The sequence below is a fragment of the Macaca mulatta genome, chromosome 13 (assembly GCF_049350105.2).
Source record: "Macaca mulatta isolate MMU2019108-1 chromosome 13, T2T-MMU8v2.0, whole genome shotgun sequence".
In the NCBI taxonomy this organism is placed as follows: domain Eukaryota; kingdom Metazoa; phylum Chordata; class Mammalia; order Primates; family Cercopithecidae; genus Macaca; species Macaca mulatta.
In genome coordinates this window covers 27,229,446-27,245,537 of record NC_133418.1, presented here as the reverse complement: position 1 = coordinate 27,245,537, position 16,092 = coordinate 27,229,446, and positions in this window count along the sequence as shown.

Sequence of the window (16,092 nt, the reverse complement as noted above, 5' to 3'; positions counted from 1 at the left end):
TCACGAAATACAGATGTAACTCTGGAGGTGAATTAACAGAACACTAAGCAGTTTCTCAGAAAGCTTCTTTCCAGATTTCATCTGAGGATATTTCCTTTTTCACCATAGCCCTCTAAGGGCTTCAAAATATCACTTTGCCAATTCCACAAGAACTGTCTCAGAGAAAGGATTCTTGACGTGAAAGCTGTAACTCTGTGAGATGATTTCACAGAACACAAAGAAGTTTCTCAGAAAGCTTCTTTCTCTTTGTTATCGGAGGATATGTCCTTTGGCCCTATAGTCTTCCAAGGGATCCGAAATACCTGTTCTCAGATTCCACAGAAATAAGGCTAGCAAAGAGATCCCCGAAATACACATGTAACTCTGTGAGTGGAAGTCACATATCACAGAGTAGTTTCTCAGAAAGATTCTTTCCAGGTTTCATCTGAGGATATTTCCTTTTTCACCATAGACCTCTATGGGCTTCCAAATATCACTTTACCAATTCCACAAGTACTGTCTTAGCGAAAGGCTTCTTGAGGGGAAAGCTGTAACTCTGTGAGATGATTTCACAGAACACAGAGAAGTTTCTTAGAAAGCTTCTTTCTCTTTGTTATCGGAGGATATATCCTTTGGCCCTACAGTCTTCCAAGGGATCCGTAATATCTTTTCTCAGATTCCACAGAAATAAAGCTAGCAAACAGATCCAGGAAATACAGATGTAACTCTGTGAGATGAATTAACAGAACGCTAAGCAGTTTCTCAGAAAGCTTCTTTCCAGATTTCATCTGAGGATATTTCCTTTTTCACCCTAGCCCTCAATGGGCTTCCAAATATCACTTTGCCAATTCCACAAGAACTGTCTTAGCGAAAGGCTTCTTGAGGGGAAAGCTGTAACTCTGTGAGATGATTTCACAGAACACAAAGAAGTTTCTCAGAAAGCTTCTTTCTATTTGTTATCGGAGGATATGTCCTTTGGCCCTATAGTTTTCAAAGGGATCCGAAATATCTGTTCTCAGTTTCCACAGAAATAAGGCTAGCAAAGAGATCCACGAAATACAGATGTAACTCTGTGAGATGAATTCACAGTACACTAAGCAGTTTCTCAGAAAGCTTCTTTCCAGATTTCATCTGAGGATATTTTCTTTTTCACCATAGCCCTCTATGGGCTTCCAAATATCACTTTGCCAATTCCACAAGAACTGTCTTAGCGAAAGGCTTCTTGAGGGGAAAGGTGTAACTCTGTAAGATGATTTCATAGAACACAAAGAACTTTCTCAGAAAACTTCTTTGTCTTTGTTATCGGAGGATATTTCCTTTGGCCCTACAGTCTTCCAAGGGATCTGAAATATCTGTTCTCAGATTCCACAGAAATAAGGCTAGCAAAGAGATCCACGAAATACACATGTAACTCTGTGAGTGGAAGTCACATATCACAGAGCAGTTTCTCAGAAAGCTTCTTTCCAGATTTCATCTGAGGATATTTCCTTCTTCACCATAGCCCTCTATCGGCTTCCAAATATCAGTTTGCCAATTCCACAAGATCTGTCTCAGCGAAAGGCTTCTTCAAGGGAATGCTGTAACTCTGTGAGATGATTTCACAGAACACAAAGAAGATTCCCAGAAAGCTTCTTTCTCTCTGTTATCGGACGATATTTCCTTTGGCACTATAGTCTTCCAAGGGATCCGAAATATCTGTTCCCAGATTCCACAGAAATAAGGCTAGCAAAGAGATCGACGAAATATACATGTAACTCTGTGAGATGAATTAACAGAACACTAAGCAGTGTCTCAGAAAGCTTCTTTGCAGATTTCGTCTGAGGATATTTCCTTTTTCACCGTAGCCCTCTATTGGCTTCCAAATATCATTTTGCCAATTCCACAAGAACTGTCTTAGCGAAAGACTTCTTCAGGGGAAAGCTGTAACTCTGTGAGATGATTCAACAGAACACAAAGAAGTTTCTCAGAAAGCTTCTTTCTCTTTGTTATCGGAGGATATTTCCTTTGGCCCTACCGTCTTCAAAGGGATCCGAAATATATGTTCTCAGATTCCACAGAAATAAGGCTAGCAAAGAGATCCAAGAAATACACATGTAACTCTGTGAGTGGAAGTCATATATCACAGAGCAGTTTCTCAGAAAGCTTCTTTTCAGATATCATCTGAGGATATTTCCTTTTTCACCATAGCCCTTTAAGGGCTTCCAAATATCACTTTGCCAAATCCAAAAGAACTGTCTTAGCGAAAGGCTTCTTGAGGGCAAAGCTGTAACTCTGTCAGATGATTTCACAGAACACAAAGAAGTTTCTCAGGAAGCTTCTTTCTCTTTATTATCAGAGGATATGTCCTTAGGCCCTATAGTCTTCAAAGGGATCCGAAATATCTGTTCTCAGATTCAACAGAAATAAGACTAGCAAAGAGATCCAAGAAATATGGATATAACTCTGTGAGTGGAAGTCACATATCACAGAGCAGTTTCTCAGAAAGCTTCTTTTCAGATATCATCTGAGGATATTTCCTTTTTCACCATAGCCCTCTATGGGCTTCCAAATATCACCTTGCCAATTCCACAAGAACTTTCTTAGCGAAAGGCTTTTTGAGGGGAAAGCTGTAACTCTGTGAGATGATTTCACAGAACACAAAGAAGTTTCTCAGAAAGCTTCTTTCTATTTGTTATCGGAGGATATGTCCTATGGCCCTATATACTTAAAAAGGAATCCAAAATATCTGTTCTCAGATTCCACAGAAATAAGGCTAGCAAAGAGATCCACGAAATACAGATGTAACTCTGTGAGTGTAAGTCACATATCACAGAGCAGTTTCTCAGAAAGCTTCTTTCCAGATTTCATTTGAGGATATTTGCTTTTTCCCCATAGCCCTCCATGGGATTCCAAATATCACTTTGCCAATTCCACAAGAACTGTCTTAGCGAAAGGCTTCTTGAGGAAAAAGCTGTAACTCTGTGAGATGATTTCACAGAACACAAAGAAGTTTCTCAGAAAGCTTCTTTCTCTTTGTTATCGGAGGATATGTCCTTTTGCCGTATAGTCTTCAAAGGGATCCGAAATACCTGTTCTCAGATTCCACAGAAATATGGCTAGCAAAGAGATCCACGAATCACAGATGTAACTCTGTGAGGTGAATTAACAGAATACTAAGCAGTTTCTCAGAAAGCTTCTTTCCAGATTTCATATAAGGATATTACCTTTTTCAACATAGCCCTCTATGGTCTTCCAAATATCACTTTGCCAATTCCACAAGAACTGTCTTAGCGAAAGGCTTCTTGAGGGGAATGCTGTAACTCTGTGAGGTGATTTCAGAACACAAAGAAGTTTCTCAAGAAGCTTCTTTCTCTTTGTTATCGGAGGATATGTCCTTTGGCCCTAGAGTCTTCAAAGGGATCCGAAATATCTGTTCTCAGATTCCACAGAAACAAGGCTAGCAAAGAGATCCACGAAATACTGATGTAACTCTGTGAGATGAATTAACAGAACACTAACCAAGTTTCTCAGAAAGCTTCTTTCAGATTTCATTTGAGGATATTTCCTTTTTCACCTTAGCCCTCTGTGGGCTTCCAAATATCACTTTGCCAATTCCACATGAACTGTCTTAGCGAAAGGCTTCTTGAGGGGAAAGATGTAACTCTGTGAGATGATTTCACAGAACACAAAGAAGTTTCTCAGAAAGCTTCTTTCTCTTTTTTATTGGAGGGTATGTCCTTTGTCCCTATAGTCTTCAAAGTGATACGAAATATCTGTTCTCAGATTCCACAGAAATAAGGCTAGCAAAGAGATCCACGAAATTCAGATGTAACTCTGTGAGATGAATTAATAGAACACTAAACAGTTTCTCAGAAAGCTTCTTTCCAGATTTCATCTGAGGATATTTCCTTTTTCACCATAGCCCTCTATGGGCTTGAAAATATCACTTTGCGAATTCTACAAGAACTGTCTTAGCGAAAGGCTTCTTGAGGGGTAATCTGTAACTCTGTGAGATGATTTGACAGAACACCAAGAATTTTCTCAGAAGGCTTCTTTCTCTTTGTTATCGGAGGATATTTCCTTTGGCCCTATAGTCTTCCAAGGGATCCGAAATATCTGTTCTCAGATTCCACAGAAATAAGGCTAGCAAAGAGATCCACGAAATAGAGATGTAAGTCTGAGAGATGAATTAACAGAACACTAAGCAGTTTCTCAGAAAGCTCCTTTCCAGATTTCATCTGAGGATATTTCCTTTTTCACCATAGCCCTCTATGGGCTTCCAAATATCACTTTGCGAATTCCACAAGAACTGTCTTAGCGAAAGGCTTCTTGAGGGGAAAGCTGTAACTCTGTGAGATGATTTCACAGAACACAAAGAAGTTTCTCAGAAAGCTTCTTTCTCTTTGTTATCGGAGGATATGTCCTTTGGCCCTATAGTCCTCTAAGGGATCCGAAATATCTGTTCTAAGATTCCACAGAAACAAGGCTAGCAAAGAGATCCACGAAATATAGATGTAACTCTCTGAGGAGAATTAACAGAACACTAAGCAGTTTCTCAGAAAGCTTCTTTCCAGATTTCATCTGAGGATATTTCCTTTTTCACCGTAGCCCTCTATGGGCTTCCAAATATCACTTTGCCAATTCCACAAGAACTGTCTAAGCGAAAGGCTTCTTGAGGGGAAAGCTGTAACTCTGTGAGATGATTTCACAGAACACAAAGAAGTTTCTCAGAAAGTTTCTTTCTCTCTGTTATTGGAGGATATGTCCTGTGTCCCTATAGTCTTCAAAGTGATCCGAAATATCTGTTCTCAGATTCCACAGAAATAAGGCTAGCCAAGAGATCCACGAAATACAGTTGTAACTCTGTGAGATGAATTAAGAGAACACTAAGCAGTTTCTCAGAAAGCGTTTTTCCAGATGTCATCTGAGGATATTTCCTTTTTCACCATAGTCCTCTATGGGATTCCAAATATCACTTTGCGAATTCCACAAGAACTGTCTTAGCGAAAGGCTTCTTGAGGGGAAAGCTGTAACTCGGTGAGATGATTTCACAGAACACAAATAAGTTTCTCAAGTAGCTTCTTTCTCTTTGTTATCGGAGGATATGTCTTTTGGCTTCATAGTCTTCAATGGGATCCGAAATATCTGTTCTCAGATTCCATAGAAAAAAGGCTAGCAAAGAGATCCACGAAATACACATGTAACTCTGTGAGTGGAAGTCACATATCACAGAGCAGTTTCTCAGAAAGCTTCTTTCCAGATTTCATCTGAGGATATTTCCTTTTTCACCATAGCCCTCTATGGGCTTCCAAATATCACTTTGCCAATTCCACAAGAACTGTCTTAGTGGAAGTCTTCTTGAGGGGAAAGCGGTAACTCTGTGAGATGATTTGACAGAACACCACGAAGTTTCTCAGAAGGCTTCTTTCTCTTTGTTATCGGAGGATATTTCCTTTGGCCCTATAGTCTTCAAAGGGATCCGAAATATCTGTTCTCAGATTCCACAGAAATAAGGCTAGCAAAGAGATGCACGAAATACTGATGTAACTCTATGAGTGGAAGTCACATATCAGAGAGCAGTTTCTCAGAAAGCTTCTTTCCAGATTTCATTTGAGGACATTTCCTTTTCACCGTAGCCCTCTGTGGGCTTCCAAATATTTCTTTGCCAATTCCACAAGAACTGTCTTAGCGAAAGGCTTCTTGAGGGGAAAGATGTAACTCTGTGAGATGATTTCACAGAACACAAAGAAGTTCCTCAGAAAGCTTCTTTCCCTTTGTTATCAGAGATTATTTCCTTTGGCCCTATAGTCCTCTAAGGGATCCGAAATATCTGTTCTCAGATTCCTCAGAAATGAGGCTAGCAATGAGATCCACGAAATATAGATGTAACTCTGTGAGATCAATTAACAGAACACTAAGCAGTTTCTCAGAAAGCTTCTTTCCACATTTCATCTGTGGATATTTCCTTTTTCACCATAGCCCTCTATGGGCTTCCAAATATCACTTTGCCAATTCCACAAGAACTGTCTTAGCGAAAGGCATCTTAATGAGAAAGCTGTAACTCTGAGATGATTTCACAGAATACCAACATTTTTCTCAGAAAGCTTTTTCTCTTTGTTATCGGATGATATTTCTTTTGGCCCTATAGTCTTCAAATGGATCCGAAATATCTGTCCTCAGATTCCACAGAAATAAGGCTAGCAAAGAGATCCACAAAATACGGATGTAACTCTGTGAGATGAATTAACAGAACACTAAGCAGTTTCTCAGAAAGCTTCTTTCCAGATTTCATCTGAGGTTATTTCCTTAATCCCCGTAGCCCTCTCTGGGCTACCAAATATCACATTGTGAATGCCACAAAAACGGTCTTAGCGGAAGGCTTCTTCAGGGGAAAGCTGTAACTCTGTGAGATGATTTCACAGAACACAAAGAAGTTTCTCAGAATGCTTCTTTCTCTTTGTTATCGGAGGATATGTCCTTTGGCCCTATAGTCTTCAAAGGGATCCGAAATACCTGTTCTCAGATTCCACAGAAATAAGGCTAGCAAAGAGATCCACGAAACACAGATGTAACTCTGTGAGATGAATTAACAGAACACTAAGCAGTTTCTCAGAAAGCTTCTTTCCAGATTTCATCGGAGGATATTTCCTTTTTCAACGTAGCCCTCTATGGTCTTCCAAATATCACTTTGCCGATTCCACAAGAACTGTCTTAGCGAAAGGCTTCTGGAGGGGAAAGCTGTAATTCTGTGATATGATTTCACAGAAGACAAAGAAGTTTCTCAAGAAGCTTCTTTCTCTTTGTTATCAGAGGATATGTCCATTGGCCCTATAGTCTTCCAAGGGATCCGAAATATCTGTTCTCAGATTCCACAGAAATAAGGCTAGCAAAGAGATCCACGAAATACAGATGTAACTCTGTGAGATGAATTAACAGAACACTAAGCAGTTTCTCAGAAAGCTTCTTTCCGGATTTCATCTGAGGATATTTCCTTTTTCACCATAGCCCTCTATGGGCTTCCAAATATCACTTTACCAATTCCACAAGAACTGTCTTAGCCAAAGGCTTCTTGAGGGGAAAGCTGTAACTCTGTGAGATGATTTCACAGAACACAAAGAAGGTTCTCAGAAAGCTTCATTCTCATTGTTATCGGAGGATATTTCCTTTGGCCCAATAGTCTTCAAAGGGATCCGAAATATCGGTTCTCAGATTCCACAGAAATGAGGCTAGCAAAGAGATCCACGAAATAGAGATGTAACTCTGTGAGATGAATTAACAGAACACTAAGCATTTTCTCAGAAAGCTTCTTTCCAGATTTCATCTGAGGATATTTCCTTTTTCACCATAGCCCTCTATGGGCTTCCAAATATCACTGTGCCAATTCCAGAAGAACTGTCTTAGCGAAAGACTTCTTGAGGGGAAAGCTGTAACTCTGTGAGACGATTTCACAGAACACAAAGAAGTTTCTCAGAAAGCTTCTTTCTCTTTGTTATCGGAGGATATTTCCTTTGGCCCTATAATCTTCCAAGGGATCCGAAATATCTGTTCTCAGATTCCACAGAAATAAGGCTAGCAAAGAGATCCACGAAATACAGATGTAACTCTGTGAGATGAATTAACAGAACACTAAGCAGTTTCTTAGAAAGCTTCTTTCCAGATTTCATCTGAGGATATTTCCTTTTTCACCATAGCCCCCTATGGGCTTCCAAATATCACTTTGCCAATTCCACAAGAACTGTCTTAGCGAAAGGCTTCTTGAGGGGAAATCTGTAACTCTGTGAGATGATGTTACAGAAGACAAGGAAGTTTCTCAGAAAGCTTCTTTCTCTTTGTTATCGGAGGATATTTCCTTTGGCCCTATAGTGTTCAAACGGATCCGACATATCTGTTCTCGGATTCCACAGAAATAAGGCTAGCAAAGAGATTCACGAAATACAGTTGTAACTCTGTGAGATGAATTAACAGAACACTAACCAGTTTCTCAGAGGGCTTCTTTCCAGATTTCATCTGAGGATATTTCCTTTTTCACCATAGCCCTCAATGGGCTTCCAAATATCACTTTGCCAATAACACAAGAACTGTCTTAGAGAAAGGATTCTTGAGGGGAAAGCTGTAACTCTGTGAGATGATTTCACAGAACCAAGGAAGTTTCTCAGAAATCTTCTTTCTCTTTGTTATCGGAGGATATTTCCTTTGGCCCTGTACTCTTCCAAGGGATCCCAAATATCTGTTCTCAGATTCCACAGAAATAAGGCTAGCAAAGATTTCCCCGAAATACAGATATAACTCTGTGAGATGAATTAACAGAACACTAAACAGTTTCTCAGAAAGCTTCTTTCCAGATTTCATCTCAGGATATTTCCATTTCCCCCATAGCCTTCTATGAGTTTCCAAATATCACTTTGCCAATTCCACAAGAACTGTCTTAGCGAAAGGCTTCTTGAGGGGAAAGCTGTAATTGCGTGACATGCTTTCACAGAACACAAAGAAGTTTCTCAGAAAGCTTCCTTCTCTTTTTTATCGGAGGATATTTCCTTTCGCCCTATAGTCTTTAAAGGGATCCGAATTATCTGTTCTCAGATTCCACAGAAATAAGGCTACGAAAGAGATCCACGAAATACACATGTAACTCTGTGAGTTGAATTAACAGAACACTAAGCAGTTTCTCAGAAAGCTTCTTTCCAGATTTAATCTGAGGATATTTCCTTTTTCACCATAGCCCTCTATGGGCTTCCAAATATAACTTTACCAATTCCACAAAAACTGTCTTAGTGAAAGGCTTCTTGAGTTGACAGCTGTAACTCTGTCAGATGATTTCACTGAACACAAAGAAGTTTCTCAGAAAGCTTCTTTCTCTTTCTTAACGGAGGATATGTCCTTTGGCCCTATAGTCTTCAAAGGGATCCGAAATATCTGTTCTCAGATTCCACACAAATAAGGGTAGCAAAGAGATCCACGAAATACACATGTAACTCTCTGGGTGGAAGACACATATCACAGAGCAGTTTCTCAGAAAGCTTCTTTCCAGATTTCATCTGAGGATATTTCCTTTTTCACCATAGCCCTCTATGGGTTTCCAAATATCACTTTGCCAATTCCACAAGAACTGTCTTAGCGAAAGGCTTTTTGAGGGGAAAGCTGTAATTCCGTGAGATGATTTCACAGAACACAAAGAAGTTTCTCAGAAAGCTTCTTTCTCTTTGTAATCGGAGGATATTTCCTTTGGCCCAATAGTCCTCTAAGGGATCCGAAATATCTGTTCTCAGATTCCACAGAAATAAGGCTAGCAAAGAGATCCACGAAATATAGATATAATTCTGTGAGATGAATTAACAGAACACTAAGCAGTTTCTCCGAAAGCTTCTTTCCAGATTTCATCTGCGGATAATTCCTTTTTCACCATTGCCTTCTAAGGGCTTCCAAATATCACTTTGCCAATTACACAAGAACTGTCTTAGCGAAAGGCTGCTTGAGGGGAAAGCTATAACTCTGTGAGATGATTTCACAAAACACAAAGAAGTTTCTCAGAAAGCTTCTTTCTCTTTGTTATCGGAGGATATATCCTTAGGCCCTATAGTCTTCAAATGGATCCGAAATATCTGTTGTCAGATTCCACAGTAATAAGGCTAGCCAGGAGATCCACGAAATGCAGATGTACATCTATGAGTGGAAGACCCATATTACGGAGCAGTTTCTCAGAAAGCTTCTTTCCAGATTTCATCTGAGGATATTTCCTTTTTCACCATAGCCCTCTATGGGCTTCCAAATATCACTTTGCCAATTCCTGAAGAACTGTCTTAGCGAAAGGCTTCTTGAGGGGAAAGATATAATTCTGTGAGATGATTTCACGGAACACAAGGAAATTTCTCAGAAAGCTTCTTTCTATTTGTTATCGAAGATATGTCCGTTGGCCCTATAGTCTTCAAAGGGATCCGAAATATCTGTTCTCAGATTAAACAGAAATAAGGCTAGCAAAGAGATACACGAAAAACCAATGTAACTCTGTGAGATGAATTAACAGAACACTAGTCTGCACCTCTGGTTGCCAGCCATTTCTGACATACAATTCATCTTGGAAACAGATGACATAAACTTATGGCATTAATAAATACTGTACTGTAAATATAAAAAAAAAAAAAAAAAAAAGAAGTTTCTCAGAAAGCTTCTTTCCAGATTTCATCTGAGGATATTTTCTTTTTCCCCATTGCTCTCTATGGGCTTCCAAATATCACTTTGCCAATTCCACAAGAACTGTCTTAGCGAAAGGCTTCTTGAGGAGAAAGCTGTAACTCTTTGAGATGATTTCACAGAACACAAGGAATTTTCTCAGAAAGCTTCTTTCTCTTTGTTATCGGAGGATATTTCCTTTGGACCTATAGACTTCTCAGGGATCCGAAATATCTGTTCTCAGATTCCACAGAAATAAGGCTAGCAATGAGATCCACGAAATACGGATGTAACCCTGTGAGATGAATTAACAGAACACTAAGCAGTTTCTCAGAAAGCTTCTTTCCGGATTTCATCTGAGGATATTTCCTTTTTCACCATAGCCCACTATGGGCTTCCAAATATCACTTTGCCAATTCCACAAGAACTGTCTTACCGAAAGTCTTCTTGAGGGGAAAGCTGTAACTCTGTGAGATGATTTCACAGAACACAAAGAAGTTTCTCAGAAAGCTTCTTTCTCTTTGTTATCGAACGATATTTCCTTTGGCACTGCAGTCTACCAAGGGATCCGAAATATCTGTTCTAAGATTCCACAGAAATAAGGCTAGCAAAGAGATCCACGAAATACACATGTAACTCTGGGAGTGGAAGACACATGTCACAGAGCAGTTTCTCACAAAGCTTCTTTCCAGATTTCATCTGATGATATTTCCTTTTTCACCAAAGCCCTCTATGGGCTTCCAAATATCACTTTGCCAATTCCACAAGAACTGTCTTTGCGAAAGGCTTCTTGAGGGGAAAGCTGTAACTCTGTGAGATGATTTCGCAGAACACAAAGAAGTTTCTCAGAAAGCTTCTTTCGCTTTGTTATCGGAGGATATTTCCTTTGGCCCTGTAGTCTTCAAAGGGATCCAAAATACCTGTTCTGAGATTCCACAGAAATAAGGCTAGCAAAGAGATCCAGGAAATGCAGATGTATAACTATGAGTGGAAGACACATATCACAGAGCAGTTTCTCACAAAGCTTCTTTCCAGATTTCATCTGAGGATAATTCCTTTTTCAACATAGACCTCTATGGGCTTCCAAATATCACTTTGCCAATTCCACAAGAACTGTCTTAGCGAAAGGCTTCTTGAGGGGAAAGCTGTAACTCTGTGAGATGATTTCACAGAACACAAAGAAGTTTCTCAGAAAGCTTCTTTCTCTTTGTTATCGGAGGATATTTCCTTTGGCCGTATAGTCTTTAAAGGGATCCGAAATATCTGTTCTCAGATTCCACAGAAATAAGGCTAGCAAAGAGATCCACGAAATGCAGATGTATATCTATGAGTGGAAGACACATATCACAGAGCAGTTTCTCAGAAAGCTTCTTTCCATATTTCATCTGAGGATATTTCCATTTTCACCATAGCCCTCTATGGGTTTCCAAATATCACTTTGCCAATTCCACAAGAACTGTCTTAGCGAAAGGCTTTTTGAGGGGAAAGCTGTAATTCCGTGAGATGATTTCACAGAACACAAAGAAGTTTCTCAGAAAGCTTCCTTCTCTTTTTTATCGAAGGATATTTCCTTTCGCCCTATAGTCTTTAAAGGGATCCGAAATATCTGTTCTCAGATTCCACAGAAATAAGGCTAGCAAAGAGATCCACGAAATACACATGTAACTCTGTGAGATGAATTAACAGAACACTAAGCAGTTTCTCAGAAAGCTTCTTTCCAGATTTCATCTGAGGATATTTCCTTTTTCATCATAGCCCTCTAGGGGTTCCAAATATAACTTTGCCAATTCCACAGAAACTGTCTTAGCGAAAGGCTTCTTGAGGGGAAAGCTGTAACTCTGTCAGATGATTCCACTGAACACAAAGAAGTTTCTCAGAAAGCTTCTTTCTCTTTGTTAACGGAGGATACGTCCTTTGGCCCTATAGTCTTCAAAGGGATCCGAAATATCTGTTCTCAGATTCCACACAAATAAGGGTAGCAAAGAGATCCACGAAATACAGATGTAACTCTGTGAGATGAATTAACAGAACACTAAGCAGTTTCTCAGAAAGGTTCTTTCCAGATTTCATCTGAGGATATTTCCTTTTTCACCATAGCACTCTCTGGGCTTCCAAATATCACTTTGCCAATTCCACAAGAACTGTCTTAGCGAAAGGCTTCTTGAGGGGAAAGCTGTAACTCTGTGAGATGATTTCACAGAACACAAAGAAGTTTCTCAGAAAGCTTCTTTCTCTTTGTTTTCTTAGGATATGTCCTTTGGCCCTATAGTCTTCCAAGCGTTCCGAAATATCTGTTCTCAGATTCCACAGAAATAAGGCTAGCAAAGAGATCCACGAAATACAGATGTAACTCTGTGAGTGGAAGTCACATATCACAGAGCAGTTTCTCAAAAGGCTTCTTTCTAGATTTCATCTGATGATATTTCCTTTTTCAGCATAGCCCTGTATGGGCTTCCAAATATCACTTTGCCAATTCCACAAGAACTGTCTTAGCGAAAGGCTTCTTGAGGGGAAAGCTGTAACTCTGTGAGATGATTTCACAGAACACAAAGAAGTTTCTCAGAAAGCTTCTTTCTCTTTTTTATCGGAGGATATGTCCTTTGGCCCTTTAGTCTTCAAAGGGATCCAAAGTATCTGTTATCAGATTCCAGAGAAATAAGGCTACCAAAGAGATTCACGAAATACAGATGTAACTCTGTGAGATGAATTAACAGAACACTAAGCAGTTTCTCAGAAAGCTTCTTTCCAGATTTCATCTGAGGATATTTCCTTTTCCCCATAGCCCTCTATGGGCTTCCAAATATCACTTTCCTAATTCCACAAGAACTGTCTTAGCCAAAGGTTTCTTGAGGGGAAAGCAGTAACTCTATGAGATGATTTCACGGAACACAAAGAAGTTTCTCATAAAGCTTCTTTCTCTTTGTTTCGGAGGATATTTCCTTTGCTCCTAGAGTCTTCAAAGGGATCCGAAATATCTGTTCTCAGATTCCACAGAAATAAGGCTAGCAAAGAGATCCACGAAATACACATGTAACTCTGTGAGTGAAAGTCACATATCACAGAGCAGTTTCTCAGAAAGCTTCTTTCCAGATTTCTTCTGAGGATATTTCCTTTTTCACCATAGCCCTCTATGGGATTCCAAATATTACTTTGCCAATTCCACAAGAACACTTTTAGCGAAAGGCTTCTTGAGGGGAAAGCTGTAACTCTGTGAGATGGTTTCAGAGCACACAAAGAAGTTTCTCAAGAAGCTTCTTTCTCTTTGTTATCGGAGGATATGTCCTTTGGCCCTACAGTCTTCAAAGGGATCCGAAAAGTCTGTTCTCAGATTCCACAGAAATAAGGCTAGCAAAGAGATCCACGAAATACCGATGTAACTCTGTGAGATGAATTAACAGAACACTAAGCAGATTCTCAGAAAGCTTCTTTCCAGATTTCATCTGAGGATATTTCCTTTTTCACCATAACCCTCTACGGGCTTCCAAATATCACTTTGCCAATTCCACAAGAACTGTCTTATGGAAAGGCTTCTTGAGGGGAAAGCTATAACTCTGTGAGATGATTTCACAGAACACAAGGAAGTTTCTCAGAAAGCTTCTTTCTATTTTTATCGGAGGATATATCCTTTGGCCCTATATTCTTCAAAGGGATCCGAAATATCTGTTCTCAGATTAAACAGAAATAAGGCTAGCAAAGAGATACAGAAAAACCAATGTAACTCTGTGAGATGAATTAACAGAACACTAAGCCGTTTCTCAGAAAGCTTCTTTCCAGATTTCATCTGAGGATATTTTCTTTTTCACCTTAGCCCTCTACAGGCTTCCAAATATCACTTTGCCAATTCCACAAGAACTGTCTTAGCGAAAGGCTTCTTGAGGGGAAAGCTGTAACTCTGTGAGATGATTTCACAGAACACAAAGAAGTTTCTCAGAAACCTTCTTTCTCTTTGTTATCGGAGTATATTTCCTTTGGCCCTATAGTCTTCAAATGGATCGGAAATATCTGTTCTCAGATTCCACAGAAATATGGGTAGCAAAGGGATCCACGAAATACAGATGTAACTCTGTGAGATGAATTAACAGAACACTAAGCAGTTTCTCAGAACGCTTCTTTCCACATTTCATCTGAGGATATTTCCTTTTTCACCATAGCTCTCTATGGGCTTCCAAATATCACTTTGCCAATTCCACAACAACTGTCTTAGCGAAAGGCTTCTTGGGGGGAAAGCTGTAAATCTGTGAGATGATTTCAAAGAACACAAAGAAGTTTCTCAGAAGGCTTCTTTCACTTTGTTATCGGAGGATATTTCCTTGGGCCCTATAGTCTTCAAAGGGATCCGAAATATGTGTTCTCAGATTCCACAGATATAAGGCAAGCAAAGCGAGCCACGAAATACAGATATAACTCTGTGAGATGAATTAACAAAACACTAAGCAGTTTCTCAGAAAGCTTCTTTCCAGATTTCATCTGAGGAAATTTCCTTTTTTACCATAGCCCTCTATGGGCTTCCAAATATCACTTTGCCAATTCCACAAGAACTGTCTTAGCGAAAGGCTTCTTGAGGAGAAAGCTGTAACTGTGAGATGATTTCACAGAACACAAAGAAGTTTCTCAGAAAGCTTCTTTCTCTTTGTTATCGGAGGATATTATCTTTGGACCTATAGTCTTCAAAGGGATCCAAAATATCTGTTCTCAGATTCCACAGAAATAAGGAGAGCAAAGAGATCCACGAAATACACATGTAACTCTGGGAGTGGAAGTCACATGTCACAGAGCAGTTTCCCACAAAGCTTCTTTCCAGATTTCATCTGAGGATATTTTCTTTTTCACCATAGCCCTCTATGGGCTTCCAAATATCACTTTGCCAATTCCACAAGAACTGTCTTAGCGAAAGGCTTCTTGAGGGGAAAGCTGTAACTCTGTGAGATGATTTTGCAGAACACAAAGAAGTTTCTCAGAAAGCTTCCTTCTCTTTGTTATCGGAGTATATTTCCTTTCGCCCTATTGTCTTTAAAGGGATCCGAAATATCTGTTCTCAGATTCCACAGAAATAAGGCTAGCATAGAGATCCACGAAATACACATGTAACTCTGTGAGATGAATTAACAGAACACAAAGCAGTTTCTCAGAAAGCTTCTTTCCAGATTTCATCTGAGGATATTTCCTTTTTCATCATAGCCCTCTATGGGCTTCCAAATATCACTTTGCCAATTCCACAAGAACTTTCTTAGCGAAAGCCTTCTTGAGGGGAAAGCTATAACTCTGTGAGATGATTTCACAGAACACAAAGAAGTTTCTCAGAAAGCTTCTTTCTCTTTGTTTTCTTAGGATATGTCCTTTGGCCCTATAGTCTTCAAAGCGATCCGAAATATCTGTTCTCAGATTCCACAGAAATAAGGCTAGCAAAGAGATCCAGGAAATACAGATGTGACTCTGTGAGTGGAAGTCATATATCACAGAGCAGTTTCTCACAAAGCTTTTTTCCAGTTTCATCTCATGGTATTTCCTTTTTCACCAAAGCCCTCTATGGGCTTCCAAATATCACTTTGCCAATTCCACAAGAACTGTCTTAGCGAAAGGCTTCTTGAGGGGAAAGCTGTAACTCTGTGAGATGATTTCACAGAACACTAAGAAGTTTCTCAGAAAGCTTCTTTCTCTTTGTTATCGGAGGATATTTCCATTGGCCCTATAGTCTTCCAAGGGATCCGAAATATCTGTTCTCAGATTCCACAGAAATAAGGCTAGCAAAGAGATCCACGAAATACAGATGTAACTCTGTGAGATGAATTAACAGAACACTAACCAGTTTCTCAGAAAGCTTCTTTCCAGATTTCATCTGTGGATACCTCCTTTTTCCCCTAGCCCTCTATGGGCTTCCAAATATCACTTTGCCAATTCCACAAGAACTGTCTTAGCGACAGGCTTCTTGAGGGGAAAGCTGTAACTCTGTGAGATGATTTCACAGAA